Raw genomic sequence first — 16,764 nt, 5'->3', positions numbered from 1 at the left:
GGAAGTATTCAGCAGGAAATCAGATGAGATTTGTTGGGATATCACTTGATGTGTTACCCAGAAAAAGAAAGACGGCACTATAGAACAAGATCTTGGGATGTACCAAGGTTATGACTGTCAACGTGAGGATTACTAAAAAAAGCAACTTTACTGGGATGAATATGTGTAGATTATGAATGATTGCATGATACTCAAATATCTCCTGATGCATAAACTGAAAAGGGGCAATCTCAAGTCCCTAAGTAGGTACCGTGTGAAAACCAAAAAGAAGTGCAAATAAAGATAGCACAGTTTCAGATGATTGGTAAGCTGTGAGTTCCAACCAAACAATTTGATGGGCAATGTCTAAGAATGAGGAACTTCCCATGTGTTCTACCGTTGGGCTGATGGAAAGTGGTAGCCATAGCATAAGGCAAATTACACAGTAATAACCAGAGATTCAGTCAAAGAGACAATCTCTATCCTTCATCAGTGTGGAAAGGTAACAGTCATTTCAGTGGGACAAGAGAGTGGATCTGAGTCACTAAAGATGAATGCTATCTTCAAAAAACAAACGACAGTCTCACCTGTCTCTCATTTTACTAACATAGACACATACACACCCCACCTTGGTTAAACAGTACAAAACTGAGTAATTGGTTACTTTTGCCAAATGGCCAATTTGATGAAGTTCTTTTTCAGTACACATATGTTTAAGTGAAATCACTCTAGTGGATTTTCTAGTGCTGGAGAGGAGTCTAGGAGTTGAGACTAGAAATATTTGTAGAGGGCAGGCTAACAGACATGACATTTGAGGCCTAGTTGTGGGTGCAGAAAACAAGTCTATCATCTCACCAAATGATGCCAGTTTAGCTCTGCATGTGTGCGTCATAGTAATATTAAGTGAAAACTGTGTCCACTCACCCATGTACTTCTGTCTAGAAAATGGTAGGGATGCATTGAGCCTACAAGGATTTCTAATGCAGCTTTACTTCATGCTCCAAATACTGCCTTGATTACAAGCAAAGGTACTAGTCACTCCAAAGCATTTATTTTCTTATTTTTAACATGCTGCTTTCATGTTTATCCTCTTCAGCACCTGATTATAGTGATAACGGGCTCAAACTGGTTGGCTAAGAGAAGAGCTATACAGCAGAAAATTACAGTTTCTAACAAGTCATATATTATTCAATTTCTGCCTGTTAATTTTCACATTTAAACAACAACCAAACTGAAGAATAAACACATCTATTATTTTATTAGGAACAAGAAATGTGATGAATTGCTACTTCTGAGTGAATTGACTAGCCGCCATTAAAATAAAAATTAATTCCATAACTTTCCCATGTAATATTCCTAATTTGAAAGGAAGTCTTTGTAGCTTCTTATCTGAAAACCCATGTACTCTCAGAATCCTTATAAACTGTAAAAAGAGAGAGATTTTCATTGTTGGCAATACTGAGGGTTGAGACAAAAATTAATAAATTGCAGCTGAATTCAGTATATGTAAAAGTTTACTTTAGAGTATAAATATTTTTATGCCAGAATCAGAAAATGGAACAATGTGGACGTAGTCTGAGTCATTATGTAGTCATAAAGAAGGGGAGGACGAGGAGGCGGAGGTGAAGGAGGACGAAGAGGGAAAGAGAGAGGAGGAGAAACATACTAATCAGATGGCATGATAGAACAATTCTCAATTTTACTATTACTGAACAGTTACTATTTACTGAAATTACTGAACAGTTCACTGAAAATTTGTTCAGGCATCTGTGCATTCATACTCATTCATACTCTTCAATAGGGCCCATCACACCGACTCTGGAATTGGCCACATGATTTGCCTTAGTCCATGGGACAAGAAAAAATATGACAAAAGCAGAAACTTGGAAAGTGCTTGCATATCAGAGCCTGTCTTTTTTTGACACTGGAAACTCTTATGCCCCCAGGGGAAGAAGCCTGGGCTAGCTTTCTGGAGGATGAGAGAGCATGTGGCGAAGAGGCTCCCATCATTCCTTCCCTCCCGGTCATCGCATCTGAGGCCACAGACATGAGTGAAACCATGCTAGCACATCCAGTCCCAGTCAAGCTGATGAAGACCAGAAAAATCACCTGCCCAAGCCCAGAACTGGTGGATAATAATAATAAATATAATAAATAATAATAATAACAAATTGGTGTGTTAAGCCAGTATTGTGGTGTTTTTTTCTGTGTAAAAGCTAACACATACAGAAGGGCTGGTCAGCATGGAACACGAGAGACCAGAGTCAGAGAGGCACACCTCAGCAGGCTGTTTCCTGTCCTGTCTAAAGGGAGGGTGCTCAGGCCCAGGTGTGATCTGCATGTTTCTTGGGGCAGGTGTAGCTTTGGTATGCAGGGAAATATGACTGAATGTCATAACCTAGTGTCATCAAAGTTTGAACTGTCCATTTAAATCTCTTTATTCAGAGTCTATGCTCACCAATCCAACTGCAGAATGGAATTCAGCTCCTAGATAGAAATCCGCTATTATGGGGACAATCTGTTAGTCTTACTAAGATGAATAGTTGACACTGCAGGTTAATTCTTGGTGTCAGCTAAACAACTATTGTTGATATATAATCAAGTTTCTCATGAATTTAGCTAGATACACTCTGTTTTAAGAAATGGATCATCTTCCAGGGCTTTGGGAGCCAAGACAATGCTGACTTCTAACTACATGTGTAATTGACTGAGAATCCCAATTGCTGTGTTCTGAAATCCTATTGTTCCCAAGGCCGCGCTACCCAAGAGCTCCTCCCAGCCAATGACCAACTGTGGTCAAGATGCTAAAATAGGCCCATTTCTTGGAGTCACAGGATGCCTCCAATCATGCCTCAGGGATTCCTGGACAGCATTGCTGGACTTTCCTTTAATATCACTGCACCAGGGAAGTCTAGGAGCTTTCATCTCTCTTTCCTCTGGGTCGGATATTATACTGCAAGTGCTCTCCACTCTTCCTTGGCTCCCTCCTTATTTTTTGGCACAAGAGCATTTCTGTAATAAAATCCTTACATGTTCAATACCATTTTAGCATCTGCTTGTTGAAGGATCCAAGCTAACATGCAGAGTGTTGACAAAATCAAGTTCCTAAGATTACAAAGCTGACAGCTTTGGTAAATCCATTAATGTTAATGCTGGTGGAGCCTATTCCATTCAATACACCTTATGCTGATGAAATTGGACTACTGCTTGCCATACTCTTAAAGATGGTTATATATACACAAATTAAACATGCAACTGATTACTGATAACCAAAAAGGGTAGGAATCACTATCTTTTAAGAGAATAAATTGTATGTTAATTTTTTTAACACTTCACTTAATAAGAAAATATGAAAGAGTCATGGAGTGGACAAACACAATCCATATTTTGGGCTGGAGATTAGAACATTCTCGTTGGCACCGATGAACAGCGGCAACAATGAAAAGGCTAGTGTGTGCAGGTGTGTGGTGAAGTAAGAGAGAGAGAATGTGGACAACCACAATAAATCTGAGAGCACTCTAATGGGAAGTCTGCGGTATGATTGGGAAAGGTAGGAACAAAGTAAGTTTCTAGATGTAGAAATGGCTGGAAGCATAATAACCCCATTAACCAGAGAAAGAAAGGAATGAAGAAATAAAGATCTGGAGGAAGGTGAGCAATTAGTTAGTGTGTTTGGCTGTTAATCAAGATAATTTACATATGGTCTTGATTACTTTAAGTCTAAAATGACAAAGAGGCATCAAGTGTTATCTTAGAAATTCAGATCTGGGTTGGGGGAGTAAAGTTACAGAAATTTTCTTTTTTTTCTTTTTTTCTTTTTGAGGAAGACTAGCCCTGAGCTAACTACTGCCAATCCTCCTCTTTTTGCTGAGGAAGACTGGCCCTGAGCTAACATCCATGCCCATATTCCTCTACTTTATACGTGGGACTCCTACTACAGCATGGCTTTTGCCAAGTGGTGCCATGTCTGCACCCAGGATCTGAACCGGCGAACCCTGGGCCACTGAGAAATGGAATGTGCAAACTTAACTGCTGCGCCATGGGGTCGGCCCCGAAATTTTCTAATTACACTTTTAATGCAAATGCATATCAATAAAGATAATCAGTTGACTTATTAATTGCAATATTTGGATCATTAAATGTTAAATGATGAGGTATTTTAATAAACTCAGGTTTTTCTAATTAGACAATCAAAATATACAAACCACTGTCTTTACAGAAATGAAGCATCTAAATGTTTCAAATAAATACAGAAGAGAAGTTCCTCAAATGTCCAATGGTAAGGATAGTTGAAACTGTAAATATTCTTTAGACTGAATACATTCTGTGTATTACTTTTATAATATAAATATAATTTTCTAAACTCCAAAGTCTATAATTTTATATCATAGTGCTTATTTCCAGTGCTTCCTTAAGCACAGATCTAACTGTGAATTAACCTTTCATCACTAGTACCTGAGTCTACCTGAAGCCAGAACATCCTGCTGAACATTTAATTGTTGCATGTGTCATTGATGCTTCATATATAAAATTTTATACAAGTAAACAAAATATTCCAAGTTTCCCTTGCAAACGTTCTCTTGTCAGAAATCTACTACATATTAGTTCACTTGAGTAGTACTGAGTTCTAAGATTCTGGAGCCGTAAAATCATTATACATATGATGGGTGGTGGTAGTTTTATGGCCTTTGTAATTTTTGTGCTCAATTTGCTAACACAGATATTCATTGAAAAGGAAAAGCTCATAAGTAGCAATGATGATAATTTGTATTTTCATGATATTATTTTAGTATTATTTCATATTACTTTAATATTAAAAGACCCTTGAGAGATAAAGAGATAGAGATAGACAAATAATCAACTAGGTACGTGAAAAAGTTGATAAGACACAAAGAAAAGTAAAAAGTTATGACAACTCAGAAGGAACAAAAATAAAAAATTAATTTCCAGTCATTTAAATAAATAAATAATAAAATACAACTTAATATATGTATTTAATTTGTATGCAAAACTGCAATGTTCCAAAACTTAAAAAATAAGGTCTACGCATATTATGAAGACAAGGTTCTTGTTGAAAAAAATGAAAGCCATGCTTATGGATGAACTTTAATATTATTTTAGAGAGCATGACAAATTACTGAGATTCCACACTTCGAAAAATAAAGAATGCTTTACCACTTTGGGGAGTACCTGCAGTAAATGAAACAGACACACACTAAAAGTACTCTGCCTTGCAAGCTGAGTTACAAAGTGGCTTTAAAAAGGATGATTGGTCTGATCTGCAGCTTTGGTTTCAGACGGAAGGGATTCAAATAAGTAATAGTGAACCTTTAAACGAAACTATCAAGGCTTGAATAATACCTGCATATCATACAATGACATTTTGGAATGGATCCAAATTTTAGTTTTATTTTTCCTGTAAGGTCCAAAAATCTTGCTATTTGGCTACCAAAATCAAATCTTAAAATTTGCTATCTTGAAATCGTAACAGAGATATTCACAATACTTGCTATATGTTTCTTTTGCCCGTGGTGAGGTAAATGCACCCTAGAAAACAATTTTCATGAAATTCATGAGTGCTTCTTTTAGTATCTCTGACAAGGCCCTCCCACTGTGACGGCATATGGTGTAAACAGTGTACACAAAAGCTCAGAGCAGACAGATGTTTGGCTGTTCCTCGAAAGGACTCATGCTCATAGCCCACATATCTAATGTATGTGCACAATTTCTCACTTATGTACACTCATGTCCATCTGTTATGATGGCATTTTGCCCAGCTACAAATTGAGAAGATTATTGCACTTGCGTCTAGATGCCAGGTAATGACAGGTGTAGAGAGGCTACCTGGGGGCACAGCAAGCGACCACTTTCCTGCCAGATTCCCTCCTCTGAGACTCCGAAGGCACTGGGGCTGCACATTTAAAACTGTGTTTATTACCACTGGTAGCATGCGAACGTATATCTGGCTCTACCAATGCCAAGACTGTCAGACCACATCAGGGGAGAAGGAAATGCAGACGGTAACCCGTCTGAGCCATGACAAAGAGACCTGGGATTTCCTCAGCCCCTACAAACAGGTCAGGACACTTTCACCGGAGTAATAAACAAGAAAACGCAGGAAGTAATGGGTCCTGTGCCAATATCAGATGTGTAGTTGAACTGGAATGGGCAGGAAGCTATTTCAGAAAACAAATAGTGTTGTGCTGGATATTATTTAGCAAAACATCATAGAATATTAGATAACATCTCTTAGCCAACACAGGGTGAGTTTTAATCAGCCCACGCTTGGGACCAGAAAAACCCATTAAGAAAATGTGGTCAAGGAACAGTCAATTAAGATTCATTAAGAATCTGTTCGGTGAATGACTCTGCATAAGGTCTATATAAAGGCTTTATGAAGCTTATTCATCAAAGGAGATTGAATGTCACAAAGTAAAAATATTGTAGACTTTGTATCTTGAACTGCTGGTGATGGTAATTTCTGTTACTCAAGAACATTTTCTCTTTTTTTCTCATTATTAAAGTCATATGGCACACTATATAAAAATCATCAATGAATAAGATGATAACTATAGAGATTCTTTGGAGATATTTTGCAGGATTACTGGAAAGGCTTATTTTCTATCTTGTTTTATTTTACCTTAGTAAACACTGACCACTGACATATGTGCTCTAAGACACAGGATCTTTTGAATAAGCAACAAAGTAACAAAGGACTCAGTATTTGGTGAACAACTTCACCCACCCTAGTTTATAAAATCAGCCACGACCTCAGGTTAGATTTAGGGCAGTAGATAAATATTGAAATAATACTATATGAGAGATTGGGGCTGCTATTCTAAAAATACTAAGTTCCATTTGTTTTGGTAGAGTCAAAATGACTACATTTTCTTCAGCAAATTTTCTTGGCAACTCACTATACACATCATACAGGAGCTCAATATGCATTTTAAGTTGAATTAGGCATTAATTTCATACTTTCACATATTATATCTACCTTAATTTATGAGTATAAAAAATGAACTCTTGGTTAACACAAAATTGATGGTAGTTATTGGTACAGTGAAACAATGGGCTCAAATTCTTGACAACAAAGAAATCATCACAATAAGGATACATTTGGAGGAGAACGCAAATTCTGTGCATGAAAAAGGTTGATAGGCTATGGCCCAGGGGAGTGATTTTCTAGGCCTTCCCCTAGACAGGGAAAATTTATATATTCAAGATAGTAATGCAGTTAACCAGCCAGATTTTTTTAAGTGCCTAAAGGAATTTTGCTAAAATAAATCATCGTCTTATTTATTCAGTGTATTTTTAAGGGGCAAGTGAGTACCAGGCACTGATGCAGGTGCTGGGGACGCAGCTGAGGAAAGTCCCTGAACAGGGGGAGCTAAAGTTGAATACAGACGACTAGATCCCCACACTTGCTCATGAAATGTAACAGCCAGCATCATTTCAATAAAATAACTGGGCAAGTACAGAGCCTTCTTAATGCCCTCTGAATCAGTGTGTGCTCAATTCAGCTTTGATTCTTTTTGTTGGTTTAAAAGACAATTTATTCCCATTATTATACTAATGTTTTTAGTAGTTGCTACTTTTTTGTTTTGTTTGATTAAAGGAATGTTTAATTTTACATTTCTGTTTTAGAAAGAAAAGTATCATCTGAGGAGAGCTATGCAGACGGCTCATGAGAAAATTCCTCCTGGAGTTGTCGTTTGTCTTCTCCCAAACGAAAATGCTGTGACAATTCCTTCAGACTGTGCCTTTTAGTCGGGAAAACAACAAACTACTTGGTCGTGGGGACTTTTCGAAGCTCTTTGAAAAGAGTATAAAATTTTCTGTGCATGTCTTTTTTTGTTTTTTAAGTTATCCTTTTATCTGGGTTGCAGCTCCTAGTCTCCTCCAAATTTAACCTTAAAAAAATATCTTTGGGGGCCGGCCCAGTGGCATAGTGGTTATGTTCATGTGCTCTCCTTTGGAGGCCTGGGGTTTGTGGGTTTGGATCCTGGGCGCAGACCTACACATCACTCATCAAGCTATGCAGTGGAGGCATCCTATATACAAAGTAGAAGAAGATTGGCCCAGGTGTAAGGTCAGGGACAATCTTCCTCAAGGAAAAATAGGAAGACTGGCAACAGGTATTAGTTCAGGGCCAATTTTCCTCACCAAAGAAAAGAAAAAAAATCTTTATATTATAGTATTCTTCCTGAATTTTAATCAGGATACAGTCATCCTTAAAAATAATTAAAATGCCACCTTTTCAAACAGCATTCTAGAGGAGAATAGAATCACTTGGCAGATGGGAAAGGAGACTCTAGGACAGCAGACGAGCAAAGGCAAGAAGAAATGAGAGTATCCAGCTCGGGTGCAGGATGTTAAGTGAAGAGTTCCAGTTCCTGGATATCAGGAAAGGAGAGAAGAAACAGTTGATGAAAAACTTTACTTCCACTGTCAGGAACTGAAGAAACGGACTTGTTGAGAGACATGAGTGGAATACAGTGAAACAAATATTTGAAAACAAAGGGAAAAAAAATGTCAACATATGATATGGTGGTTTACAAGAAAAATATACATTTGGTCCTCAGATGATGACCAGATGGGGGCTGGTGATTGGGAGAACCAACCACGTGATTAGAGGGATGGAACTTTCAGTGTCCCACACCCTAAATTCCATTCCCAGGAGGGAAGAGCGCCTAAGGTTGAATAAATCACCAATGGCCAGTGATTTAATCAGTCATGACTATGTAATGAAGCTCCAGAAAACCCCTCGAGAACAGGGTTGGGAAAGCTTCCAGCCTGGGGACCACATGGAGGTGCTGGGGGAGTGGCCTGCCTGGAGAGAGCGCGGGAGCTCCTCACCTTGCCCTATGCCTCTCTGCCATCCGGCTGTTACTGAGTTACACCTTTTTATAATAAACTGGTGATCTAGTGAGTAAGACGTTTCTGTGCAGTCCCCCTTTCCTTCCTCTACACAAGAACATACATAGCAGGTAGTCAGGCCCAATCCTATTCGGCATGTTATCGAAGAGGTACACTGCAGACCACCAGATCCTCTCAGCAACCATGGGATTAAGGGTCCTTTTCTAAGGCTCCTTTCAGGCTTTGGATTTGCTCCCCCTCTAACCTGCATCTCCCAGAGTAAAGGTAACACCTGCTTTCTTGGAATCACATCCAATATCAGGTACTTGAAAACCATTCAGCCTCCTTACCAAGAAGTTTGTGTCTGCCAAGTCCTTTCACCAAAGACATGGGAGAAGCGGCATCAGGAATTAGCATTTGGGTCACAATCCTTCTCTAACCCTCTTCTCCACTCATTTTTAAAATTTATTCTGCAAACTCTGATTGGAATAAGGTAATCATTTAATCGTTCTATAAAGACCATGCCCTGGGATTCATCAACATTATTTCTATGCTCTGTCATTATGGCTATACTTTGATGCTTTTTCATCCCAATGAGAGACATCACAGACTCTCAGAAGGTGGAGATCAGCTGAAGGAGCTTCAGTTTTCCTTTATTTCCTACAAAACGCAGCATCAAGCAACATCTAGATACTGGCCACAATGCTCCTGCCCTTTGCCTGAAGGTGGGCTTCTTATTCTGTTCTAAAGGTCTAGCATATCAGCACAAGCTGATACCACCCAGTGCTGGGGGCAGAAAGCCAAGTTTTCATTGAATCTGTACACACATAATGTGGCAAGAAATCCAAGAGCTGAGAAGGGAGCATTTGGGACTCTTCTCTTGCTTTTTTCAGTAAAGAAATATATTATTATTAAATATATTAAAACCATATATATTACATATAACAAATATGCTTATTTGTTTATATATTTGTTCTAGATATTTAGGATACAGTAAACATAAGAGCCCTTATTGAGCTTACATTCTAATGTGGCAAACAGACCACAAAAAAGCAAACAAAGGAATAACCAGCTCATTTCAGACAGTCCTATGCTACGGAAAAAGGGTACAGGGCGTGATGACGGAGGGACTGCGGAGCTGGTTTAGATGGTAAGCCAGTCACAGTCTCTGAAGCAGGAATATTGGAACTGAGACCTGAAGGAAAAGGAGCCTGTGATGCGAGGATCTGGATCACTCGCCTGCCAGGGGGCTGGAACGCAAAGGCAGAGAACCAGGACGGAGCTGAGCCTCTTTTCAGGAACACAAACAATGCTGGCGCATATATATATCAAGAATTTAGTGAGCAAGGGAGAGAGTGACAGTAGGTCAGATGAGCAGGCAGGGGCTAGACCATGGTGGTTCTTCCTGGCTTTATTCTAAATATAATAGAAGGGCTGGGTAATATTTAACTAGACACTGAAATAACCAGTTTTATATCTTAAAAGGAAGACTCTGGCTGCTGTGAGGAGAGTGGATTAAAATGGAACTAGAGTGGAAACGGGGAGAAGGGTTAAGACATTACTGTAGTGGCGTCTATCTCTACTACCAGCATGGAGTGTGGTGGAGCGGAAGAGCCTCTGGACGTCTGTGGATATATCTGGAGACAGAAGTGGTGGAGATGCTGATGGATTAGATATGGGGAGCTATGAAAAAAGCAGACTCAAATGTCGCTCCTAGATTTTTGCTCTGCACAGCTGATTCGCTTGTGATGTCGCCACGGAGATGGGAAAGCTAGTGAGTGTGCGTGTCCCTCTTGTCTCTCTCTATTCCTAAAAAGGAAACCAAATATTATTTGTCAACAAGGGGCATGTTTAAATCGGGATTTTTTTAAGGTGAGATGTGATTCTTCTGTGTGGGTAGCCTGTCTTCCGGGCAGACATGCAGATCTTTAAGAACCCCGCTTAAGAAAAAAGACAAAAGACAAAAGACATAGTCTGTTAATGATAAAAGGGAAAATAAATACCTTTACATGAAGCCATCTAGGGATCAAAAAGAGAGAGGTGGACATTTGTTAGTTAGAGGTGAAAAAGAACAAGCCAGGCAGATTTCCATGTCTAAAGGCATGAAGCCATGCCAGAAAAGTGATAGAGTTAGGAAACAGTCAATAATCCCATTTTCCTAAGATTCATGTCTGAGGAAGACAGGAGAAGAGTATCTGGAAGAAATGCAGGCTAGGAGGTTGGAGCCTTGTGTTCTCAAGACTATGAATGCTCACAGAATGGCATCGCCATGGGCTCTGGAAGGAGGACTCAGAAACCTGGATGAGGGATTGGAGTCGGAGAGACGTCACTCAGTTCTTCTACTGAAACCCCGTTACTGTAGGGGATTTTTGTAGCAGTCCAGACATGAAACAATGAAGGTTGGAATGAGGCCAGAATTCAAGTTTTGCTCATAAACCAGTTGTGTGCCTTGGAAAAAGTCATTTCTGGCTGTGTTTCCATATCTGGAAAATGAGGAAGTGGTTGTCATGATGCAACTAAATAATCTCCACGGTGTCTCCACAAGACTTTCTCATGAAGAAGGTTGCTGTGGATATAAAGAGGAGGGCAGGCTACCGAAGTTTTACTTTCCTACTGTCAAATCCAAGTACAAATGATTAGGGTGCCATGTGCACATGGAAATGTGGCTGCATCCTTGACTATTTGTATAATAATTTCTTCACAAAACACATACTCAAATGTGGGCTTTTTTGTGCTTTGCAAGCTATCTTATTTTATGTTTCTTTACTGTAAAGTCACTGAGAGAAACAAAAAGAAATTTAAAAAAAGCAGATTTAAAAGATAGTATCAATAAACCCTCTTGAGGAGAAAGAGAATGTTTTAAAAAGAGATTTATGCTTTGGTTTGTTGTACCAGGTTTAATGCTGGTAGAGAATATGAATTGCAATTGGAGTCTTAGGACTCTAGTGGCAGTAAAGGGCTTTTGTGGTTATTAAACACCTCAACTTTACTCAGGCATTTAGCAAACCACAAAAGCCATTAATTGGCTGTCTTCTGCACTATCACGGATATTGCTTCCAAGGCATCAGTAAGTACAGAGCAGATCTATGGCTCTCTTCCCTCTATCACTCTCTAGATAATTTATAGATTAGAAATACGTACCCAGAGTTTGCTTCTATAATGAACAAAAACATTCTTCCAGGAGGTTTGATTTCCATCGGTTTCTGAAACACATTTAATTCTAAACTTTAATTAGCCTGATGCTTGCAAATCAGCCACGTTGAGGCTTAGAACTCAATTTGAGTGATTCTCATATGGCCTTGTTCTGAAAAGCTAAAAAGATATTTATAAAATCGTGTTTCCTTAGAGACCTATATTGTTCTAAGTTATTGATGTTTATACAGGTGAAGGTGTGCAGGCAAAGGTAGAGAATCCAAATTTCACTCAATTACTCTTGCTCTCCCTCTAAATGATTTCCAACACCACTAGAGTTTTGAGACTCCACTCAAACTTTCTAGATATCTCAGCCTCTGTTTTATCCCTATTTAGAATATAGTTGTAGTATATTTACATATACAAATCAATGTTGGAAGAATTTTCAAGTCCTGCTCAGCTAAGCAGTACAAAGAAACGTTTATGTTCAGAATCAAATGCAAATACTGATTTGAAAACTAATAAACAATGTGAAAAATAATGCAGAATAACTTAAAAACTCAATCAGGATTTTAAGGGAATGAGAAGACAAGCCAGACTGGGAAAAAATATTTGCAAAAGACATATCTGATAAAGGACTGTTATCCAAAATATATAATGAACACTTAAAACTCAACCATAAGAAAACGAACTTGATTAAAAAATAGACAAAAGATATGAACAGACTGCAAATAAGCATATGAAAAGAAACTCAATATCATATGCTATTAGGCATTTGCAAATTAAAGCAGCAACGAGATACAACCACACACCTATTAGAATGGCAGAGATTCAAAACACTGACAACACTAAATGCTGGTGAGGACGTGGAGCAGAAAGAACTCTCATTTGTTGCTGGTGGGAATACAAAATGGTACAGCCACTTTGGAAAATAGTTTGGAAGTTTCTTACAAAACAATATACTGTTTCCATATAATCTGCAATCAGGCTCCCTGGTATTTACTCAAAGGAGCTGAAAACGTAGGTCCACAGAAAAACCAGCACACAAATGTTTACAGCAGTTTTATCTGTAATTACCAACACTTGGAAGCAACTAAGACGTCCCTTAGTAGGTGAATGGATAAACAAACTGTGATACATTCAGACAACGGAATATCATTCAGGGCTAAAAAGAAACGAGCTAGCAAGCCGTGAAAAGACATGGAAGAAACAAATACATATAACCAAGTGAAAGAAGCCAATCAGAGAAGGCTACATACTATATGATTTCAACTATATGACATTCTGGAAAAGTCAAAACCATGGAGACAGTAAAAGGATCAGCGGTTGCCATGGGGGAGAAGGGAGGGAGGGACAAATAGGTGGAGGACAGAATTTTTAGGGCAGTGAGACTATTCTGTATAACACTACAATGGTGGGTACATCTCTGAGTCTGTTTAGCTGCTATAAGAGAATACCATAGACTGGGTTGGTTATAAGGAACAGAAACTTATTTCTCACAGTTCTGAGGATGGGAAGCCCAAGATCAAGGAGCTGGCAGATCCAGTGTCTGGTGAAGGCCTAGTTCCAAGTACACAGATGACCTTCTTTTTCACTGTGTCTTCACAGGCAGACGGGTGAGGGATCTCTCTGGGGTCTCTTTTATAAGGGCACTAATCCCATTCACTAGGGCCCCACCCTCATGATCTAATCATCTCCTAAAGGCCCCCACCTCCTAATACCATTACCTTGGTGATTAGGATTTCAACATATGAATTCTGGGGGGATAAACATTCAATTTATTGCAATACATGCCATTATACATTTATTAAAGCCCACAGAATGTGCAACACTAAGAGTCAACCCTAATGTAAACTATGGGCTTTAGGAGACAATGATGTGTCAGTGTTGGTCTATCAATAGTGACAAACGTACCACTCTGGTAGGGGATGTTGATAATAGGGGAAGCTATGTATATGTGGGGCTTTATGTACATTCTGCTCAATTTCGCTGTGAACGTAAAATTGCTCTAAAAAATAAAATTTATTAAAATCAATCAGGAAATGATTTTGATAGCATGATGCTATGAAATAAAGGCCATTTTCATCAAGTTGAAACAATTTCTGCAAGGTTAAAAAAATCCTGGTGTTAGAAAAGTATTTCTTTGCTCATCATCAGAGGTAGGAGGCTACCGCAACCTCCTCCATATGCACTGCCGATCTCCAAGGAGCCCTAAGTGCATCACAAACAGACCGAATTCATCTTTATGGCACCTCGGTGAATGACGAAGGGTTGGAGGATTATTACCCCTATTTACAGACTCAGAGGTTAAATGATGAATGTGAGGCAAATCACAAGCAGGGATTTAGTGGTAGAAAACATTTTAAATGCTTTACATTTCTCATCTTTATCCTAGTTAAATTATTCCTTTTTTATTTTTCTCTTGTTCTGAGATGCTGTCAGCCTAGACCTATTCAGAAATGGAGCAAGTTGAAATCAAAAGAGCATTGATTTCTGAATCAGAGCTTCACTCCTTACTCTACACACAGTATAAATGGGCTGTAGGGGGGCTTTGCTTCCAAATCGTTGTGTTCTTTTTGAAAACAGAAAAGGAAATCACAGAATATCACGTTATCTTGTTTCTAAGCTGGTACTGCTGCTGGTGGTGGTGGTGGTGGTGTGTGTGTGTGTGTTTGATGTGTGTAAAACGTGTGCACGTTAACTGTTGGACTAATGAATTGATACTAGGTGAGCAAATGATATAAATAAATGTATAAATTGGATAGGCTGCTTTCTAGGCCTGGAGATAGGAATTCTGAGCTCTCGTTTGGATTTTGTCTGTAGGACATTGCAAAAATCATCTTTCTTCTCTCTGTTACCTACTTTCTTATCTTTAAATGGAGTTAAATAAAACCTGGCTCCACTTCTGGAGATTTGAAGATGACTCCAATTGTACTGTGAGCCTCTAGGTAACCACACATTATTCTCACACATGCACATTTACACACATGTGTGTCTGTAGAGTACAAATTTATGGGTATAAAATTATAAAAAGGAATGAAACCTGAGGGCAACGATCGGGTAAATAGAAAAGCAGAACACCCAGCAGCCTGGGGTTTATACGAACTATGTGATTATGCAAAAATTAAAAGAAATACAAAAGACAGCCACATGAGTGAGGAACGGGCGAGCAAGAGGGGCAGTGTGACTCGGGGCACAGAGCAATGGGGCTGAGCAGCTCCCATTATAACCGAATGGGCAATAAATGACAATGTGGTCACGTGTCGGCACGCTGGAAATCGACTGTACAGAGCTTGATGAGCTCTAAATTCACACTGTGATTAGATGAAACTGTTATGTCAAAATTATTCATGTAAACCAGCTAGCTCATAACACCTTTTTTTTTTAGCTCTTATGTACCGGCTAGTCTTTGCATAACTTCTATTTGTAGAAACATGACGACAAGACAATCTTTCATTTAGCGTCTCCCTTCCAAAAAGTAGTCTTTTGTCTAATTTCTTCATTTTGAATTAGTTCTGCCCATATTCAGTCTAACTTAAAATCTAAAAAGAATAACCACTAAAACCATCAGGCTTTCCAAATTCTGAAAACCACTGGCTTACTTAAGAAATAAGAGAAGACGTGCCCTCTCTGTGGGAGCTGTAAGTCTGTATTCTCCATGTGGGGCCCCATCACTGGGACGTGGGGCGGATATCGCTTCAGAACCCTTCTCTCTCTTTCTACAATTCTAAGAGCGGTGTGAAAAAATCTATTTTTATGTATTTTGAGTTGGAACAAAAATCAATTTCTACTTTAAAAAAAAAAATGATACAAGACCCCAAGAGTCTTAAGGAGAGAAAAACATGATTGTAGTAGTACTGTACAGTGATAGCATTTAGGTTGTTTAATTTCACGATAATAATTTTTTAGGTGTCAGGCTGGAAGAGTTTTTTCAGAAGAGTTAAGTTTTAAAACTGTGAGCCAAAAATAAAATTACCTGTATTGGACTCTGGGGAGATGACGTCATGTAGCAATTATGAATGTGACTGTGAGGTCCCATTGCCTGAGGCAGGGTCAGGCTTTGACGTTTATTATCTGTGTGGCTTAATGTAAACTTTGCTATGCCTTCTGGGCCTAAATTTTCTTATCTATAAAATGAGATTAATAACAGTAATAAACAAAATAGTATGGCTATTGGAAGATTGAAGAAATAAACACATGTAAGATTATAGGATCTCCTATTCTGATACGCCACCTATTTGAAATGACAAGGCAATCCATTATATCTATCTTATTTTATTTGTAAAATTAGAATAATTTTAGCTAAAAAGGGAATCCTCAAGTGTTAAATACATGTGAATACATTTTATCCTGTACTTTTCTAAAGTGGTGGAGAATCTTAGGGCTAAAGTAAATTATGAAATATGAAAAATTTGTTTTAGGCTATTTATCCTTGAAAGGTTAAGGCCTTGGGTGAGAACGTGTTACAGGTAAACCCTGATTTGATGAATTCAGGAAGATTCATAGCCATGAATCAGTGTAAGGCTGCTTCTCTCGGCAGTACTTTTAACCAACAGTCAAGACTGAGGCTATTCTTGAGTGAGTATCTGGAAAAGATCCAGTCCTAAAAATGTCTGCAGCCAGAGAATATTTAGACTCACTGATCATAATTTCATTAGTAGGAAATGAAGGTCCAGGGAAGTCCAACAACACAAAAATGCTAACTTTTAAAAGGAGATTTTGTATAAATGCAGCTGGAAAGAAAGTAAAGTGAAACACTTATGATGAAATGGGATACTCATGCAAATCACTCCA

The 16,764-nt window shown here is 38.6% G+C and overlaps 1 protein-coding gene across 1 annotated transcript in view; it reads right to left on the bottom strand.

The window, feature by feature from the left end:
* KHDRBS2 (KH RNA binding domain containing, signal transduction associated 2) overlaps positions 1–16,764 on the bottom strand; it is a 515,709-nt gene that overhangs the window by 179,939 nt on the left and 319,006 nt on the right. The window lies entirely within an intron of this gene.

This window comes from Equus quagga, chromosome 15, assembly GCF_021613505.1.
Source record: "Equus quagga isolate Etosha38 chromosome 15, UCLA_HA_Equagga_1.0, whole genome shotgun sequence".
Lineage (NCBI taxonomy): Eukaryota > Metazoa > Chordata > Mammalia > Perissodactyla > Equidae > Equus > Equus quagga.
The sequence above is the reverse complement of the archived record's forward strand: the minus strand, read 5'-3'. Positions and strand labels throughout refer to the sequence as shown.